At 39.9% G+C, this 21683-nt stretch overlaps 1 protein-coding gene and 1 non-coding gene across 2 annotated transcripts in view; both read left to right on the forward strand.

The window, feature by feature from the left end:
- caps (capricious) overlaps positions 1–21683 on the forward strand; it is a 65442-nt gene that overhangs the window by 26305 nt on the left and 17454 nt on the right. The window contains exons 3-4 of the mRNA XM_070208593.1: positions 1930–2006; positions 20193–20487. The gene's annotated coding sequence lies outside the window, so the exon portion shown is untranslated. The remainder of the gene's footprint in view (positions 1–1929; positions 2007–20192; positions 20488–21683) is intronic.
- Positions 252–323, forward strand: TRNAD-GUC (transfer RNA aspartic acid (anticodon GUC)). The gene has a single exon. It is a non-coding gene; the product is annotated as a tRNA-Asp (tRNA).

Below are 21683 nucleotides of genomic sequence, written 5' to 3' on the forward strand. Positions count from 1 at the left end.
AATGGCAAAACTTACGCAAAAGCTTTATTCTCCGTTCAAGCTATTTATATCTGCATAAATACATACGCCCAACTTGTTAGTATTTGTGTGTGATTAATAAACGGCTCACAAACATGAACTTTTGTACCTGCTGCTAACGCTTCCCCCCGACATTGTTCTTGTTCTTGCGTTGCCAATTCAAACGTATTTGTTTTTTGGTAACTGCTGCTCATGACGTTTCATGTTCAGTTTTAGACGTTAGGGTTTTAACGTCCTCGATAGTATAGTGGTTAGTATCCCCGCCTGTCACGCGGGAGACCGGGGTTCAATTCCCCGTCGGGGAGAGACTTGTAATTTGTTTTTTTTTTCGTATTTTTAATTATTAAACTATTTCAATAAAATGTTTTTAAGCACAGACCTTCAATATTTTATTGATTTTTTAAATTTTGTACACATTTCTCCGCCAAACATTTGGCCAATTGCCAATGTCACCTCGGCCCCGCAGGTCATAACTCGCTGGAAAGCTATGCACACAAGGCCGAACAAAAGCCGCACCCACCCACACATAACGACCCCCAAAGAGCGAGTGAAAAGTGCGTTCCGATTCATTTAAGCCTGTAAAAAGTAACCCCAAAAAAAAAAAAAAAAACCCAAGCCAAACAAAATCTGCGCAAAACCGCAAAACAATAGTCGGAATAGTTTGGTGAAATCTATGCCACTGGCCACTGGCTCTCTCCCCTCCACCTCAGCGCCCGTTCGACTTCTGACATGCGGCGGACCTGTGACCAGCGGACCACAAAAATCACGTTATTTCAATTTAAATGCCAAACAATCGCCGCTCTATCAATGGGTCTATCTCCCAGTCCGGTTATCTATTGGGCTGCGTGTGCGTTTTGTGGCATTCTTGAAATGCTGGGACTTGGGCGGGAATTTCGGTAACGCCCACGTGCAAAAATGGAAATAGTCCCCAAGTCGAATGCGTAATATCGCCAATTTATCACCAGGCGTTAGGCTTCCCACAACAACAACGACAACAACAACAACAACAGCAACAAATGAAAGCGAGTGTGGGCAGTTTTTGTGGATAGCTTTATGGGAGATTTGGGGGAGTCGCTTCTGCTGTTTCACTCTCGTTTCGTTACGTTTGGACGCCTCTTCAGTTCCATTATCGGATGCGTGGCCTAATGAAGAATTATGTTCATAATTTCCAAATTTATCGCCGCGACCCTCTGACAGCTTGTACTATGATCATGAAGATGATGATGATGATGCAGGCTGTCGGAGCTCTGTCGAGTCGGCTGTCTAACACTTAAGTGTGTCAAAATGTTGTCGCTATGCAGAGGCTGCCACACACAAATTGCTGTGGCATGCAGGCGGCAGCTCTTCCAGTTCATGCCCCTGCCCCAGCTAAGAGCCATCAGCGTGTCAGTTACAGGGAGACACACTTCGAAATATGTGTATTATTTATATTTATGATGCCTCGACTCAGAGCTCATCCTAACTCAACTGCGCTCATCTCGCTGTTTCGGTTCACAGTTCAAAAAGTCATTTCAAGTTTCTTGTTTCAACAAATTTCAAGTGAAAGTTTTGTTGTTTTTGTTTATATTTTTTTATTTTTTTTTTTGGTATGTCTTCCTCTTCTGATGAAGAGCCCGCTATTAATTTTCACTTAGTTTAAGTTTTCGCTGCGTATTAAATTTCGTTGTCAATCCTTTTGCTTGGTTTAAAACGTAACAGATGACAAAACATTTTCCACATTTCGGTAGCAACATTTTTTTTTTTTTTTTTTTTTGTGTGCGGTTTCGCTTTACTTCGTCAGACCGACTTTAATTGGAAATATTTTTAGATATTTTTCGTATTCGACTTGAACGATTTCATCTCGGTTTTTTAAGTGCAGCGGAAAATTTATGGGACAGCATATTAAATTTATATGTTTGCTCTTCATTACAGATTATACGCAGCCCAAATTGTGTGTGGATTAGTCGACGAGTGGATACACATGTTTGAGGGCTTCAGAAAGTTTATGGGTAAGTGCCATCAAATAATTGGAACCTCTAGAAGTTAGCTTTATATATATATATATATCATATATCTGATCTAAGAAACTCGTGATGCTAGATGGACTTACGTTCAAGGTTTGAGGTCTCTTGCTTTCAATTTCTAAAGCAAATTGTGAAATTAAAATCATAACAGCTTTAAATGTATTAAATTAATATAATTATGTGAGTCGAGCCTATTTCAGTTAAAATATTTCATATATTTGCACCTATCACAAATCAGTATTAAAGAATATCATTTGCATAAAATACGTAAAATAGGATATTGAAAATTGCAAAAATGAAATGCCGCAAATTGCTAACTCAAGCCAAGGCAATTATTTCATAGCGAATTCAAGCTGCACCAAGAACATTATTTAAATTAAATCCAAGCCAAGCTGTGACTAATCCTTAATTATAGTCACACATTAGCAACATTTCAACATTTCAAGGTCGCCCATTAAATTATTTTTGGCTTATGACAATAAAACAGGTTCCAACAGCTAAGTACAAATATAATTTAAGACAAAGGCTGAATAAAAAAGTATCATTGTTTTTTTAAGCTGAGCTCAGACATTCAAATGTCACGCTCATTATTTAAAAGGAAAAAAAAAACGCAATAAAGCAAAAATAAGTGAATTTTCAAAATTCATATAAATATAAAAACAATTTGCATAATGCGGCAAATGTTGCGCTCAATTGGGCATAATTTGAGGCAAAAGTCTGGGGAAACAGCTGAAAGATATTACGAAATCAAGTTGAAATACAACTGCGCACATTTTGCAGCCAAAAAGGAAATGCATTTAACATGCTTACGAGCGCTGCGACTCGCTGAGATACTTTTTGCCTGCCAACCCTGAGATACTTTTTGCCAGCCGCTGCGGCTAGTCAGGACTCAGCTCGACGTTTGCCGTGCACACGAGTATGACAGCAAAATTTGACGGCTCTTCATTTCTTTTTTATTTTTTTTGTTTGCCATTTTGCTGACATCCCTTGTGGGAGGCACTCCCATCCTACCCCTATCCGCTGCCAGAGCCTGCTGCGTAGCGTGTGGCGAGTCGACGCCTGTTTGTTATTTACCGACAACTTTATGGCCACATGTCGACGTCGTCAACGAAAAAAATTGTCATCATAAACAACAGCGTTTGAAAAAAAAAAATCAGACGAAAAAAATTGTTGCTTAAATTTTTGCCTCGTTGTCTGCTTTTCTTTTTATTTTTCTTTCTGCTCTTTTGCTTGCTCCGTTGTTGGTTTTGTTGTTTTTCCTGGCGAGCATGTGTGAAAAATAAGCAGCCGCTTGACTGTTCAGTTGCCCCAGTGGATAATGTTGGGGGCGTGGCACGGCTCGGAAAAGCGCCGCAGCGTCTATTTAATGAAGTGCCAACCCAGCCAATTCCTATGCCCGTTGCCAATCCCCGCCCTGGTCTGGCCCAAGGCCTTTTCTCAATTGTCGTTGCTGTTTGCCACACGATGGCAGTGTGAATTTTCACATGAGACTCGCGGCTGCAGTTGCGGCAACTGTTTTGCTGGATTGCATAAAGAGCCGCCATTCAGTTGTGTTTTTGTTTATCTTACTATTTGCTCAAGGTGCTAGCTTGAGGCGTGGGATGCGGCAAAAATGAGGTTGGCAAAAGGCATAAATCACCTGTGGAAAACTGACAATGCATTCATGTTGATGGGCTCAGGTCTTACCTGCTTGGCAGAGTTTTTTTTTGGGTATCTATCAATTAGGCTTTAATTTTTTAACAAATAATGGTACTCGATATTCAATTCACAGTACTTTTGTGAGCTTCATTAATGAATTTCTTTGAATTGTGAATTTATTTCAATTGTGGACTATTTTTATGATCTGCATACACTGAATATATCTGAATATATCTACATGTTAGAGGCTTCTATTATAAGTCAATATTTAATATTCTAGTGGCGTCCTTTATACTCGCTGGAAGCGATCAGGACCTGACCCGATAGAGATAAGAGAGATTGGTAGAGACTAAGAATAGTTTAGCAACAATATTATGAAGGGGATTAGAGACAAAGCTTAATATCAAACACAATATAAACTCTAATAAGAGTGCGTATATTGTCTTTCTAATATATTTATAGGTAAGGTAAATGATTCGCCTCATGGGCTGTAACCTTTCAGCCAGGAATCTGAAGAAGTTGATCTGACCTCCGACCTATGTTAAGCAGAGATCGTATTCGCTTTCAGAAACTTTTAAATGTTTTATGAAAAAAAACTAAGGTCCATTTCAGCTGTATCAATAGCAATTTTATTTCTGTGTTTATTTTTTTAAGTGTAGCACACGCGCACACACACGGACACACACATTTACTAAATTATGCACAGCTTCGACCGGAGCCTCGACAGGCAATTTGTTTAGCGTACAAATATTTATTTTAATAATTTTTTGTTGAAATTCTTAACATGTAATTGTCATTTTGTCAGACAAACAATAGGCTCAAGTTGCCGAGCTCGGGGGCCCACAGCTGAGGCCGGAGAGCTCACGACCCCACCCAGCACCCGGCAGCAAGTGCTAAGCTCTCCATTGTTTGTCTTTGCTTGGGGACTTGGGGCATACAACAAAAAATGCACAACGGCCGCATAAATAACATGAAATTAGCAGGCAAATATGTCAAGTCGAAGTCGAAGTAAAGTAGGCAAAAATAAGACTTGAGAATAAATCTAGAAAACTTGTTTCTCTTATTTTTTCTACATTTTTTTCTTTTTTTTTTTTTTTGAGTTGGCATCGAAACACCTGCGTCGAGTTGCGGTTGTTGTTATATTTTGGTTCAAGTACTAAATCACCTGCCTGGTAAAAGTTTATTTTTATCTAATTTGAATTTATGCGCGTAGATCTTTTGCGCTAGATCAGAAACAGAAACAGAAACAGAAACTGGTTTCGGTTGGCCCCGCTCGTGATTTATGCCGCACGGTGAGAACTCGCCGCCAGATTGTCACTAAAGATATCGCAGCAATGCGATGCGGCTTATTGAAAATGATATATGCCAGATACCCTGCCATTTGATGTGGATTCTATGTAAATTGTGTCATTCTGCTGACCCCCAAAGTCCGGCTCATTAGCGCGAGCGGCAGACCAAAATGAAGCAACAGGTGCGACTCGGCCTTACGATGAAAATAATATACATATTATATATTTATGATTCTTATGAAAACTGTATGGGCTTTCCATGGCTTACAAATATGTTAATGAATGTTTGAGGAAAAGTTAAAAGTTTTAAGTTTTTGCTTATGACAAACTTGACTTGATTCATCTATATGGAGTTAGGTTGCAAGATTAAGTTAACTGGGCTAAAGTTTTTCATAAGTATACGTAAGATTAATAATACTGCAATGTTTAATCAATTGATTTGATTCAGCTCTTAGCTCGTGGTTTGGCGTGTTTGGCCAACAGCTGAATATTTCCATATTAGAATTTATGGTCTGTCTGGGCAACGCCATCCATTAGCAATATTATTTCTGATTTTCTTGTTGTGCTTGGATAATGTTTTTAATATGCTTGAGCACTTTCTGTTCCACTAATAGAAGAGCAATACAACCAATTGCGATTGAACAAAAGGACTGGCATATTCGCTTTAACAATATTTCATACAATATTTATCCCATTTCCACACACTTCAAACACGCACTCGCTCAAAAGCGAAACTCACATTCAGCCAACCATTCCATTGATTTTGCGGAATCTCTGCTGCAACAACAACAACCGAAACAAAAGCAACAACAACTCATAAAACTACAACATACAACATAATAATCAACAGTGAGTGAAGTAATTGGAGCTCCAGCCGTGCAGAGCTTGTAGAGTTCAACAGCAGAGAATCCCAGTGTGGAGCCGGGGAGTTGGGGGCCGTCCGCGTATAAATCTCGAATAAAAAAGAAATTCATCTTCATAAAACGAAAAAAACATATATGTATAACCGGCAGCGGCTGTTAATGCAGCACTACCAGAGACCCGAGACCAGAGACCCACAGACCAGCTGGGAGATAGTTTACTCACGATAATCACACCAATCCAAAAAGCCACACAGTTGCCTCAGTTGCCACAGTTACCCCCGGTTAAGCCCGGACTCGTTCCACTCGTCCCACCCTTCCAGAGCTCACCATGTAACGTCATAAACACTTGAAAAACTGTTCAAATTTGATGTGCACCACTTGCAAGTCGAGCGGCGGCCGACAGTTCGATTTATGTTCTGTTCCATACCCTGTGCCCAAAAAGTACACCAAAAGGGGTATATTCATAACGATTGTTACAGGCAGCAATTGCTTACAATAAGTCCAGCTTCTTAAGGGGTATTTTAACTTCGGCTTACTGAACATAACTCTCTTCGCTTTTCCCCCCTTTTCATTTTTATTGACAACGCCTTTGGATTTGAGGCGGCTTCTTTTGGTTTGGCGATCTTGGGAAGCCGCTGTTGCGGCCCCCTCTTGCCACTTAATGTGTTGTTGCACAGATTTTGGCTTTCTTTACTTATTTTTTTTTTTAATGCTGTCGATAGAGGCGTGAACCTGTTGAAATACATAGCCAGAGATTGTGTGTGCCCATAGTCCAGCATCCGTTCTGGCCGTGGGCTGTTTGTCGGTGTGCCGGCCGTGCCGGCCAGAACTGATTTGGCCAACGCATTTTGATTTTGTTGTCTTGGCCCACATCAATAAAACAACATAATTATTTATTATTGCGCTCAGAACCTGTCGATTTATTTCGATTTTATTACATATTTCAACGTATTTTGCTTTAGGGCTGGCAGCTTGTCGACCTTAATCACATTTGAAAGTTATGACCAATAGAGAAGATTGGGTAGTCGCGTCTGATATCTGGGATTTGTTAATTGCCCGTCTGTCCACTGTCAGTTAACATTCGGACGGCTTTCTTATTTTCACTGCGCACTTGGTGTTTGTTGGCTACACTGGGAGCTCTTGGCTAATTGCCATATTAACCTATGGCCTCCATCCGACCGATGATGATGATGATAATAATAATGAAGATAGCTGCGTGCTCGATTTGTAAGTGCTGCTGCTGCTGCTGCTGTTGCTGCTGCTGTTGCTTATTTGCAAGATTGAACTCTGCTCGACATTCTGGCCAAGTGAAAGTAATTAGTTTGTGTTGCCTTCGGGTGAAAGCTGAACCTTTAATTGTTTTTATTTTCCCCTCTCTGACTGCCCTATAATCAATCAATGCTCCAGCATTCGCATGACTTTTGTCGGCTAGTCCCCTGCGGTTTTTTCTCTCTCTTTTATTTTGGGTGTGTCTGGGGTGGTGAATGGGGTTTGGTTTGGTTGGGTTCAGCGAAAGTGATGTTAAGTAAATTCTGTGTATGTGCTGGTGATCTTACAAATTTGTAGTTAATAGAAAAATTTACATAAATCAGATTGTGTTTCGGCTTGTTAGCTAACAATATGTACAGCTAATGATTATTAAAACAAATTATAATAAATGATGGCATATCGCAATCCATTTTTAGTTATTTTTTTTTTTAAATAAATAGTGAAGCTATTTGAATTTCATAGCAACTTTTCTTTAATTATTTAGAATTTGTAAAATAGTTTAGTTAAAAGTCAATTCAATGATCAGATAAGTTTGTGATTAATTTTTTTCATTTACTTTGAACCCAAACCAATTTAATTAATTTGTTTCTGGCTCTTAATTTATTGTAGTAGAAATCTTGTCACTTAGGGAATGGTATTTCTATTTAAGCGACAGCTTCCTTAAATTCTAAAATAATTACTTACTAAATATGGCCCATACGGCCAGTTGTTAATATACTTAAAAAATAAGTTTAAGCCTTTGATAATGTGCTCTAATTGCTTAACGTAACTCTTTGGTTTGGCCACCCAGTTGGCTCTTCAGTAATTTGTCTCCCATCGTTCGCGCTCTCACGCTACAATGTTCTGCATATATCAGATAACGATCCTGCGCTGGTAGAATCAACCCCCAGCACAACATTCCGAAGCGTTTCACGGCAAACTGTGCCAGCTCAGTCAGGCGAGAGGCGACCTAACCAGGCCGAGGCCTGCACATGATCAACGATCGGGCGATCGAGTGATGGCCCCATACCAACATAAACATTGCAACCGATCTGGATCAGCAGCGGGCATATCCCGAAAGGAGCGCGAAAGGGGGCAAGTGAAATGAACATCAAGCAGCCGCTGATTGTCATAATTAAAGATGTTGTATGTTGGCATGCCAGACTCTGAGACAGCACAGACGCGCTCCACTAGAGGCACTTGGAAAACCAACAGATAACCGTAAGAACAAGTTTCGAAGCTGAAGCTGACAGAAGAAAAAAGAGACCAAGCCAAAGCTTCCGGTGGCGGCTGTGCAGGTTTCTGCCTCAGCAAATTCAAGATCAGCCGCAACATCTCATAATTGCAGTTAAGCAAAATTATATACCACGGGCAGGCAGGCCGAGATCTTCACAGATCTCTCAGCACACATAACAACGCATGTGTCATCCTCTCGAGGGGCCAAAAGGGGCAGCGGCGATGCCCTCACTTCTCGTCTTCAATCTGACTCTGACTCTGTGTCTGTGTTTATGTTTCTGTAAATATGCCGGCGGTGCAGATCTTCGCTCAGCTGCGATCCACCACAATTACTCAACTCTTCTTTGCGTGTGTGTGTGTGTGAATGTGGTTGCGGCTATGGACAGGGCTGTGGCTACGTGGCAATCTGTGGCCAACCGCTTGCCGGCCTGCACTCGAGACAAATGTATATCATTCATCAAATTAAAAGTTCAACAGCGTTGCAGTTGCCAGTTGCCTGCCAGTTGCCGTGAGGCAACATTCAAACGGGGGTAGTTCAAGCAATTTGTAGGAGAAACCAAACAGAGGCGATTAATTAAAAATGGAATGAATTGCTTACCGTGTTTTTTGTGAGCATAGAGAAGACAGTTATCGAGAATGAATCCCAAATGTGAACTTATTTTACATTTTATATTTCATATTATTTAATATACAATATAATACATACAAAAAGCTGAATTTGAAAAAGTGAGATCAATCGCGAAGTTTAAAAGCAGCCCTCGCTTATGTCAGCACAGCTAAGCGACCGCAAGTCAGAGTAACTGACAGAGCAACTGTTGCTCTTGCTCTTGTTATTCTTGTCGTTGTTGTTTTTGTTGGTGTTGTTGTTGCTGTAGTTGTTGCAGTTGTTGCTGGCATTGCTCTATTTTACAGCCGGTCTTTGGTTAGGGGTCTGGGACTGCCAATCATTGCCTGACTGGGCCTGACGTCTGTTGCTCATCTTTGGACTCCATTCACTCAAACATCAGCTGAAGAGGCTTCTCTCACTAATTCCCTGCTGCAGTGGCACCGCTCCCCTCCGCGCACCAGCCAAACTCGGCCACTTGTTGGCACTGCAAGCTAAGAACCCAGCTGCAGACCCCGGGCCAATGCTTATTAAGAGGGCTTTTCAACTTGAATGGTTTCCTGGGCCACTTTAATGTAATCGGCATACATATAAATATGTACATGTATGTATGTGGGCAAGTCGAACTTTTGCCCTTTGCTCCCGCTCCAAGATTTGTTGTCTGTATTTTAAAATAGCATTTATGAGCTTAGACGGCTTAAGAAATTTTATTGGTTATTAGTTTGTTGCCAGAATTTATGTCTCTTGGCTGGTTTTATGTGGCGCTCACAAAACTTTGGCCATTGCCCGGTTGAGACTTGAGAAATCAAAGCATCTAATGAGCTTAGCACGTGTTGGTCATCCATTTCAGTGCCCCCTCAGCTTGTGTCCTGGTTAGTTATCTAGTGTACACTTGCCTCGTTTCTGTGTTGTGGTTGTTGTTGTTGTTGTTGTTGTTGTCGTTGTGGTGAGACTTTAATCTTTAATTGCTTTTTGGGTTCCGTGTATGTTTGCCTTGGACATGCAAGAATTTCTGTGTTGGTTTTTGTATTTATAATGCCGAAGCAGGAGTTGTTGCAATTTAAAATAATGCTTCAACTGAAAGTAGAGCACAAGTGCGCTGGCATCTAGTTTCAAATGTTTTCTAATTGGAAATATACTCTATTTAAAAACACAATCACAAATATTTTAGTTCTATTTTATAAATTTGTCTTGAATTTTCAAACTATCAATGCCATGTATTCTATTTTGATTTTAAAGCTTAAAATTGTTGCAGAGTCTTGCTGCCTGCTCCCTTTCGAAATTAATTTTCTGCAATGCCAAAAACAATAAAAACAACTTTTGCATACTACGTCTGTCAGTTGTATATCCGCAACATACACTAAAAAATATACGCAAAAGTTTTGCGAGCTTACAACGATTTCCATTAGCAAATGCAACCGAACTGACCACAAAAAAAACTGTTCAGAGTATTTTTATTTATTTTTTATTTTGTATGTGCTTTTTGGCTCGCTCTACTAATTTTCGTCTAATAATTTGCACTTAACTGTTAGCTGAACTTCGGGTCCGGGTTTCAGTTACTTTCATAGAAAATTCCCTTTCATAAACAAATTTTCAACTTGGGCCGCAAATTGAGAACGCCAACTGGCCATGCGCCTGACGACGAAAGTTTTTGCAAAAATCCACAACGAATCCACAAACAGCAGGGGAATAGATATATATGGCTAGGCAGGATTGCGAGGCGAGCAGTGGGGCAAGTTCCGAGTCCGGGGCGGGGCTGGCTTAAATTACGTGCGCTGCACAATAGTTCAATAACGGACACGGCACGGCACGGCATGGCATGGCACAAAAACCCACAGACAGGCATCCAACAGATACGCGCCGGCATGTTGAAATATTGCAAAAATACTGAGATACATCGTTGGAGCTGTAGAGAAAACCAAGTTAAGGCCAACATACAAAAAGACAGCAGCTACGAATATAATAATAACAACAACAATAGCTAGACTTTTTTATTTACATTGGCCAGCATACAGCAGACACAACTACTAAAGTACAAATACTGGAGCAGTATGGCAGGAAAAGCACACACTGAAAATATTTCCCGTAGCGCTTACGGCTTTTTGGCCTGACACCACACATAAGTTATTATTTGCCCTGGCAATAAGTAAAAGGTAGATCTGATGCGCGGGGAATGCGGTGCAGTTCCTGCCAGTGTCCAGGATGTACAGCTCCAGTTTGCCAGTCAATTGTGGCGCGGCCCCTCGCCAAGTTGTTGTCGTTGTTGTCTTGGCTGTCTTGACTGTCTTGACTGTCTCTCTGACTCTGTATCTGTCGCTGAGTCTCTGTTTCTGTCGCGCCCGCCTTTCAATACAACTTTCATGGGCCACCGATTGCAGTTGCCGCCGGTTGTTCGATAAGTTTCGGAAATGAACTGATTTAGATGACGGTCTAGGGGACCGAGCGTCGAACTAATAAGCGTGAAGTCGCCGGTTGAAATCATGCAGAAACAAAAGACTCAAACGTATTTTAAATGAAAGGAAATTGTATTTTGAAATATTTTCTCCAGCCAGAGTTTCTCATTTTGGAGCAAACTCTCTGAGGCACATCTCGCACTGGCCTTACATTGTTTTTTGCTATTTGGAGCTGGCTTTTGTTTGGCACTCCTCTGCTGGTAAATAATGGTTAGTTTTTGATTTCAAACAATAATTCAATGGCTATAGCAGAGCAGAGCCAACTGTGTAGAAAAGTATCTACGAGTTGGTCGCATCCATTGCGGGGCCGGCAGTCAATTTGGTGGCGCTTTGCTGACCATTTTTGGGTGGCCACCAGTTCCAAACGATGCGACGCCTCCTCTGGAGCCGCACGCGTTCCAACTGATGTCGTTGTTGTTGTTGTTGTTGTTGTTGTTGTTGTTGCTGGTGCTGTGGCTGCTGCTGCTTTTGGCCATAAAAAGTAAGACAAGTTCCAGAGCGACGCGTTGCCAGGCTGTCGCCTCAGTCGCCTCTTGGCCGGGCCTGTCAGCTGAAGCTGTTAGATACAATTACAGTTAGCTGCCGACGATACAGACGAGACGTACTGTAACTACAGATACGTAGTGTCGAGTTTGGCGGCACTTCTCAGTGCCTTTTGATGTCTAGATGCCCCTCCGGCTTTTCTTCTAAGTCATGTGCTTTCTCCATCTGCAATTTCTCTATGCCACATGTGTGTGTTTGTGTGTGCTTATTCCATCTGATATGAACGCCTGTAAGCCGAGACAAAGAGCCAGTTCAGGCCAGATTTTATTGTTTCAAATGATTCGCTTATCGTGCCTAGCCAGTATCTGTATCTGCATGTTATGCTTGTGCAACTGCAGATACGTTGAGTCAGCTGCCACCTGCCTATGGCATCGCACAATTTGATACAAATACAAATATACCTGAGCCGTGTGAATCATCAGATACGTTGCTTGGTAAATGCACATTAAACTGCGACAAGTGTTTTTGGTTTGTAGAAAATTGCATAATTGCCCGCACCGTGGTCAGCCCATATAATCGTTCCATGATTCATCAGTGTGCACACACTTAAGAGTTTTTCTGACTCTGATCTAATCTTAAAGATATGCAAAGAAGTGGGCAAAGTTGAAGGCAGTTCACACCACGGGACCAATGAGAAACTGTTCTAATGGTTGGGCTATTGATTGCATCAGTTTGCTTTGGAATTTCGGTTAGAAACTGTTTCCAATCATGACAAATTTTGCATTTTACGAATCAAATTTCAAGATTGAGCCCCATCTAATGTGTTTATTATTTAAATTTATAATTCTTTGGCCTAAATATATGTGCTGTTAAATTTTGTCTTTACTGGACTAACAACTCTTCATAAATAAGATTTAGGCATGTCTAACTGAAGCAAGAATAAATATTGATGTATGAAATGCAGAACTAGAACTTAAGGGTTTTCATGATTGAATGTGTTAAATTGGCTGATGTAATGCTTTTGTGTGTGTGATTGTGTATGATGAATATATATATGTGTATTAATGTATTTGTTTGCATGTTTTGTCATACTAAACATTGACTTAGTTCACTTCCTGTTAAAATTAAATTAAGATAACTTATCCATTAATATTGCCCTATTTTGCGATTCTCATAAATTGAAGCAGGTTTTCATGCTATGAATATAAGTGGTTTCTCTGTTTGCTTTCTAATCGGTGTATTTAATTGGTAGTTTTTCGTATGTAGGGGTATGTATATTTATGCATGTATTAATATTAAAATATGTATGTGTCTAGGCGTATACGTGCTTACATATGTATGTGTATAACTCAGTCTTCTCCTTTTTGTTTTAGTGAAAAAAGGATTGTCTCCCCTAAACTAGTAGATGACAATAAGGTTATCCTGCGTATGATTGTAAATTTTTGTGTAAGTATCTATTTACATGTAATAATATATAAGAACGATTATATGTAAAGACAATTCAGACTCTTCGGCAAATTATGTTACTTTACCATATCACTTCAGAAACAATGCTCGGATATCTTATGAATCCCTAATAGCAAATAATTGGGAATTATATCACTTCTTTTACTCAAAATAATGTTTCCTTCCGTTTTTAAAGCTAAATGTGTAGCATTTTTGCAAGAATCCAATCAAACCTTAACCGGGCAGAAAATAAACAAACATTATAAGAGTCAAAAGATGGCAGCGAAAGCCAATGGGAAATATGAGAGCGAAATTAATATCATGCTAGTAACATTTTTTTTTTTGCATCTTTCCATCTTAAATAAAAATCAGACAAATTTTGTTCCCAAGGGAACTGAAATAATATTTATGCCATTTTGCTGTTGATACAAGAGGATGTGAATGTGCCTCAATTTCATTTAAAATGAAGATATTTACATGAGGACTGAAATGGAATCGCTGTTAATCGCCTTAAGGGCTGTAAATATTGTCAAAGGCAACAGTTCTTAACTTACGCCTGCACAAAATCAATTGATTTCTTATTTATAAAGTGAATGCGAATGCCACACGTTTCAGGTCTAGGCTGTATGGAGGGCAGGAGGGCTTCTAGCTAGAAAAGGAGCAATTCCACATAAGGGCTTTGGGAAGCCAAAAACCGGCACCTTCTAAGCACTAGACAAACAAGTCGCAGTACACAGATGAGCAGGGAGAAGCCTCGCAAAGAAGTAAACAAACAAGACCATAAATAAATTATTTACATTGGCCCAACGTCAGAGTCGGGCGGCGTTTGACTACGAAACTAGGCAGCCCCTCAAGTTGGGGAGGTGGTAAACATTTTTTTTCGCTTATATTTTTTTGCAAAATCAACAAAACTGAAATGACAAAAAGGCAGTCGGCCGGCAAAAGCTGACAATGCCATAAGACCAAGGCGTCTCGGGTCTACTACGTGGAACATTATCAAGGCAAACAGAGGCATAATGGACGCGCATAATGGAGCGTCCAGGACTGGGCAGCAGCAGCAGCGGCAGTGAAAAAAAAACAGACTTAAATTGAACAACTAATAGTGGCAGCAAAAACAGCAAAATCCCAGCTAGGAGGCGATGTGTGTGGTCTGGCAGCGAAATTAAATGAGGCAAGGAAATGACCGGAGGAGCTCTAGGAGAATAGGAAAGGGAATAGCTCGGCCAGAGTATGCCGAATAGGGCTGGCTCATTGTGATAATAAATAAATAAATAGCCGCAACGCTGGTTGCCTCGCATCGATTTGACTTACGGGCTTACGGGAATATGCAAAGGGAAGGGGGGCAAAAAAAAAGAAGGAAATATGTACAATCGCTATAAATACAACAGAGGGCGTGGCTGGGCTTAAATGCTTAATGCGCTGGGCTTAAAGCTATCCCAACCGAGCATTAAAGCTAATGCAATCGCAATGATTTGCATTTATACGGATTATAGAATAAATTGGCATAGGAAATGAACCATTTGCTAAACAATCGCTAATGAGGGACATTTCATATAAATTTATACTTATTTTTTTGTTTTTAGACATTTTTTTTAAACAACTTGATTCAGTCCGAAAATTAATGTGCCAAAATATACTACATTTTTATTAATAAATACTTAACATAAATTATTATCGCAAGCTGCAATTTGCAGACAAATGTGCGAACTTGTGAAACCTGTTGCTCTAACAAATCAATAATAAATTGTTTTTTTCCGTCTGAAAAAACATTTGTTTGTGAGAACTTGCAAAATTGAGCGTTAGCCTGAAAATAATAATATTCATTTCAAGCAACTCGTTATCTCGGCTTTGTCTCTGTTGTTTCCTCGAACACAGCTCAATGCGCAGCAGGCCCCAATTAACCTTTAAATAAATTTACAAACATAAATAAAAAGTATATTTGTTTTGGGCGTCGTGCGATTATCAATTGAAACACGTTTTCCATACCAAGCTGTATATTTAATCATAGACTATATATATTAGTATTAACATATAGGTATATGCATGCATTTCCATTAGATAATTACGCTAAACGTTATGCGCATTTATTGCACATTGATATTATTTAATTTATTTTTGAAAAATGTTTGGTTTTTCATTGCTTTTCTTCGATTTTTTACGTGAGTGTGGCTGGCTGCTTGTTAAATATGCAAATCGTTTCGTATTTAAAATGCATTTTAAGTTAAATATGCAGCTTACATAAGACCGAACTAGTTAGCCAGCAACATTTTATAGAAATTGACCAAATTTTTGCATAATGCGCCAAAAAGCTTTTCGAACCAACCGACTTACTGACGGACTGAGGTTTTTTTTTTTTTAGCTTGTCAGCAAGATTATATGGGCATAATGAATGAGCGCGACCCGGTGCTCTGACCTTAATGAGCTGCAGTCGCTTAGGACAACGTGCACAGCGTACGGACCATCGGATGGTTCAACTTAAAAGCGTTTCTAATCAAATTTGAATACGAGCTGCAGTTGGCAACAGACGTTAACAATTTCAGATTCGCCTCTGATGATGTCATTAAGTGACCAGCTCCTCCTTCCCTCCAGTTGATATACATTGACCCAATTTGTTTATTTATTGAAATTGCATTTTATTTCAATAATAACAAGTGAGAAATAGAGCAAATGAGTGAAATATAGTGAATGTGTGTGAATTCATGTGTTTTTGTTTGCATTCAATTGCATTTTGCCTCAATTATTATTTAATTTTGCCTGCAATTTGTGGGACATCTCAATTTGTCACAGTATTTTGCACAGATTGGGGAATTGCTTGTGTGATATGGCTGTTTAGGTCGTAGCCTTGCCAGTTTACCATATGAATGCGATTTGATATTCAATTCAAAGTGGCCAAATGTCACGATGCCGACACATTGAGGTTGGCCAGAATTGAGCACGCATAGAAAGTGGATTGCATTTTCAAGGCCAACTGAAAGTTATTCATGTATAATGTCATTTATTCTATATTCAAATTTAAGCAGCTTTTCATTGAGGAGAGGGCATTAAGGTCAATGGTTGCCTGCAGTTAGTTAATGACAATATATTAAATTGATTTTCCAATATGTTTAAATTACCAGTGAAAATTGTATTCAAGCATTTTAAATATATTTTAAATACTTATTAAAGACACTCTTCTTCCAGTAATTTTGATGGAATATTCGCAAAATTGTATACCACAAGAACCGAAAACCTTTCGATCTATTAAAAAACCCTCACATACTAGCCGGGCAGCTTATATGCCGCTGGCCTAGCTCAAATCAGTATAAATTACCTAGAGTTTCAAAATTTATGCACGCACTTTGTGAACTTAAAAACGTTTTGTGTGCTGTTTTTCAATGCGCCGCCAACCGCTGCCACCAGCCGCCCACCCTCCCTCTCCGCTGTCAGCCACGAGTAATGTCGCCTCTGGGCGCACAAATTGTGCGTATTCCCCAAGTTTGTTTACATTTTGGATGGTTTGTTGTAATTGCTCAGCGTAATTTATGCGAGCGGCGGGCCAAAGTCAATGTCGTGCCAGCCAACAACAACAATGCAACAAAACAACAAAAATAAAAACAAAATGAAAATGAGCAACAACAAACGCGAAACGAACAAGAAAAAACCTACGAAACCAAGCGCAAACACACTGGCGACAGACACGGAAAACCGTTTATCTGAGCAAATGTATCTCAAGGCAGTAATTACAATTTATTGTTGGTAATTATGTAATTTCGTGTGGGGCGACAGCCAGAGATACGAGATAGTTGGCCAGCGCGATAGACTGCCGAGACCAAGTTACAAGCCGGCGCTGTGACAATCCAAGTGCGTGTATAAACCAATTGCTCCATAAGTCGAGTGCGTGTCTAGGTCAGTGTTGGTGCCCACTTACTGACAAACATGCAGCTAACCCGCTGCCATTTTCATGCGTGCGCATTCAAATGAGTCTGTAGCTGAAAAAGAAGTGCATTGGAAAAGTTGCTGCACTGTGCAAGTCGGGGAGGGGTCGTTGCAAACGAAGAGATCAGCAGCTGCTGCCACTTTTCTTGACGGCTTGTTAGCTTTGGGTGGCGTGTAACGGGTGGCGGGTGGCTGAGGGGGAGTAGGAGGAGCCCAGCACGTTGCATGCTGCATGCAAGCAGCTATATGATTGCCATGTGTTTGAGTGGCCACCGTTTGCCGCCTGATCTTCCACTCTGGCCAGTTAGCTGTGGCCGGCTAGCCAGCTAGTTAGGTTTTTCTCTTTGGGCTTCTTCATTTTTTGCTGCATGCATCCGAAAGCTGTTTGATTGCCTGCACTTTGCTTGTTTGTTAGTCAACAATGTCGTCATTTCCTGTTCACGCATTGTGGCTTACTTTCTTGTCAACTTCGCTGCGTAATACACGCATTTCCGGTGGCTAAGACGCAGCTTGAGAGATTTCTTGATTTTAAAAAACAGGCAGAACTGGAATATCTTAAGCGTGTAAATAACTTATCATCGAAGTCAATTTAGAAATACTTGAGACTAGTTGGACATCAAGCCATAATTTCAAGCAATCATTAACAAAGCATTCATTTTAGCCACAAACACGTTTAACTTAATTTAATTCCATACGTCTATCTAAATCGCATTAGTTTTAATGGCAACAGCTGCCCAGCACAGCAAAACCCAACACTCAGCTGAGGGTTACGGGCCCTCAAAGTATTTCCGTTAAAAAATTTAAAATTGAAATTTAATTTACGCAAAAAATTCAACAACAAAAAAGGGAAACACAGCTTCATCAACGGCATTAGTTTGCACATATTCAAATCAACTAAAGTTTTTTCACTATTTGCTTTTTTCTGATTGAAGCGCAAAAAGAAAAATATCATTAAAATAAAAACAGCAAAGTGTTAGACCAGTACAGAAAGACAGGAAATAACTACGTTTGGCTAACTGAACAAACGTTGCCAAGGGGCGGGACGTTGGGGGATGAATGTAAAATAGAAAAAACCTGGAAATCATTTGTTGGCTTCGTTGGAGCCCGTTGGATCATTAACATACATTTGAAAACGCAAATTCCTATGCTGCAATGACTGTGTGTCTTGTGTGTGTCTAACTTGGAGCCGGTGGCTGTGCGGCCGCCGCGACGTCTCTCCCACACCCCCCTTTGGGTGATAATGTGGTCTTGGCTCTGTGGCCGCCACATGAAAATTTGTAAGTATGTTAGACCTGTCACTTGCACACTTCATGCCCATATTTGTCACATTTGCGCCATGTTCGCATGGGCTCGGGCTCGGGCTTGGGCTTGGGCTCTGGCACTGGAACTGGCACTAGCTCTGGCTCGGGCCCGTGCTCGGTTCCGGACACAAACGCAGAATGGCCCGCGGCACAGCGTCCGGCCCTGGTCCTACATGGGTCCTAGTCCTTGCCCGTTGTCAGCAATGTTGTCGTGGTTGTTGCTCGTTAGTTGCGCATCTGATTTGCCCAACTACGACGACAACGACATGGAAATTCGTTCGCTCTGCGTTTTCTTTTTCGCACCTATATGGGGTATGCTGCAAACAGCAGACCATTTCGGGTATATGGTCAGTCAGTAAGAAGAAAATATACGACATAAAGAGCAAGCAAAGGTCGCTTTAAATCACTTTGTTATATCAGAAATGATTACGTTAAACCTACTTCAGCTGCTGCTCCTCTGAGTTTCCTCAATAGAAGTCGCATTGCAGGGTATCTGTTAGTCGTTGGGTTGTGTGCAATTTCCTTGTGACTTGTTTTATTGTTTTGCCTGCTGCTGTTGCGGTTCCTGCTGCTGCCGTTGGCCATATTTGTATGAATAAATGCGTATTTAAGCACATACTTACAACACTTGCCATGTACATATGAAACAGGCCCAGACTCAGTCCCAGCGCCAGTCCCCGAGCACCGAACCATACCACGTCACAGTTCCAGCTGTGGCAGTCGCAGTCTCTTGTCGCAGCCTCTCCAGGCGCGCGTTTTGCATTTCCCTTTGCGCTTTTCCATTTCCACTTCTTCAACTCTTGCGGTTTTTGTCGTTGTCACACATTTGCTTTATGCTCTTTATGCCTTTTAGCTGGAACCTGCTCGTTTTTTGTTTAAATTTGCGGCATATTTTAATGTTTTTTTATGAACCTCATGCAAAATAGTTTATTAATTATGCTCGCACAAATTTCATAACTATTTTTTAAATTTTTTTTTGCGATTAATTCAATTGCAAAATTGCTCTTGCTGTAGTTAATTGCATAAAAAATAATAATTCATGTTTGTTCGTGTGGAAATCAGGGCATAAATATGTTTTAATTAAAATAAATAAATAAATATTCCCTGACAAGTTAAGAAATATGTTAGCTATTTAACATGACACTTTTGATGTGCTTATGTAAGTTAATATGCAATTATAGAATTTGTAGTACGTTATTGAATGCCTGCTAAAGGGACTTTTTTATACAGAATATTAGCATATGATTTTGCAGTTTTACTTTGTGTTGTATTCGTAAACGTTTTGTTTTTATACATTTTTCTAGTATTATTGTTTTTAATATTTTTATTATTTAGATTATTATAATTATTATTATCATTATTATTATTATTGTCATTATTATAATGATGATCGAGATACTTTTACTGTTTATCGCAAAGATAGAACGCAATACTCTTTTATATGTAGTCCATTGGGCCATTAAAAATTGACATAAATTATGGAAAAATGTTGAGTGCAAAAGCATAATAATAGTAACAAAATGTGTTGCTGCAAGCGACCATTTAAAATATTTTTTTAATGGACATTTTAAGCTCATCATAAATTGTTGGCATCAAACTGTGACATTATTAACAATTTACCACTGCCGCAGCTGCAATTTGTTGTTGCTTCAATAATTTATATATTCTTTTTTCTGCATTTTCATATCATTGCAGGCGGAACAACAAAAACAACAACAACAAAAACAAAGAAATAATATAATGCAATATGTTTGACAACAAAGTTCCGGCATTGAAACTGAAATTAACAAAATAAATGTTTTAAATTAAAAGCAGAAACAACAACAACGTACGCGCAGAAGTAGAGTGAACCACATTTTGAATTGTTAATGGGCCACAAAAAGTGTTAAATGTTGATGACGTCGTCGTCGCTGTCGCCGTCGCCGTCGCCGCCGCTGCCTCTGCCGCTGTCAGCGTCGATTATTCAACAGTGCTGAAAAGTCAATTACAGGTAATCAAATCGAAACTGATTGCATTACAATTCCAACTATAATCACAAACAATTTTAATACCCATTTATAATGTCAGTTATGTCATTTGCTAAATACAACAATTAATTTGGCCAGCAAATTTCGCCGCGCGCTTTCCGACACCTTGAAATTGATAGTTAGAGGTTTTTGGCGGTCGCCAAATCGTTTAGTAAACACTGCGGGCTTAGGGGCATGGCAACTGTTTGTATTTAAATATAAGTATTAAAAAGCTCAAACTGCAAATACATACATACACACATGCAGCTCAAATATTGCTGAGGAATTTGCATTGATTGGTCATAAAATCGTTTTCTGCTTTGCAGAAACTTGACCTTTTATTTGTGTATTTATGCTTTCGACTTAAATCATCAATTTTCTATGGTTTCTCGGTAATTTGCTGAATTCGAGCGCATAATTAATGCGTTGTTGGCATTTCAGCTGAATCGAGTGCGAGTCCTATCAGGGCGTGCCTGCAGCAGCAGCAGCATTTGTAATCATATACAGAAGCTTAATGAAAGCGTGAAATTACAAGAAGCTTTATAGAATTGTAAGTTTATACTGTTGACATTTAATTCTCTGCATACCCTGCACTTTTCTAGCACAATCACAGCATTATCAACTTGCGTATTTCCTAGAGCTGTAAAGCACGTCTTGTTAGCGTCAAAGAATTCGATGCGTTCTTTGTGAAATATTCATTTTGGGCGCGTTTCTTACGCGAGCTGGTCACAGAAATTAGCTTCCGCATTGATCCAACAACGAAGGCCATTGGCCCCAGTCGGTCTGCCTGGGGCAATTGCGTGACAATTATAACAGCTGCCGCTGAATGTGCGCCTCTCTATGCGCTTCTCAAATTGATTATGACTTTCACATGCCGCCGTGTCTGCACACGCACTACGCTCCAGTTAAGTTAATTAATACCAGACCGTAGCTCAATAAACTATGAGCATAGCAACAGATCTAACAGTTTGTCAACTTTCTTCATTAATTTAATTACTGTTTTCAATTGACGCAACACACAGTCAACGATGCGCAGCAAGTGCATAAATCAATTGATTTGGGTCGTTCTGATGGTAATCGGTAGATTGCCGCTGCCCAATGCACCCTTGCAAATAATGTTGAAACTTCAAAGCAGCTTGCAAGTTGTGTCAGGCACATTTCACATTTCAAATTCAGAGCC

Source organism: Drosophila virilis, chromosome 3, assembly GCF_030788295.1.
Source record: "Drosophila virilis strain 15010-1051.87 chromosome 3, Dvir_AGI_RSII-ME, whole genome shotgun sequence".
Classification (NCBI taxonomy): Eukaryota; Metazoa; Arthropoda; class Insecta; order Diptera; family Drosophilidae; genus Drosophila; species Drosophila virilis.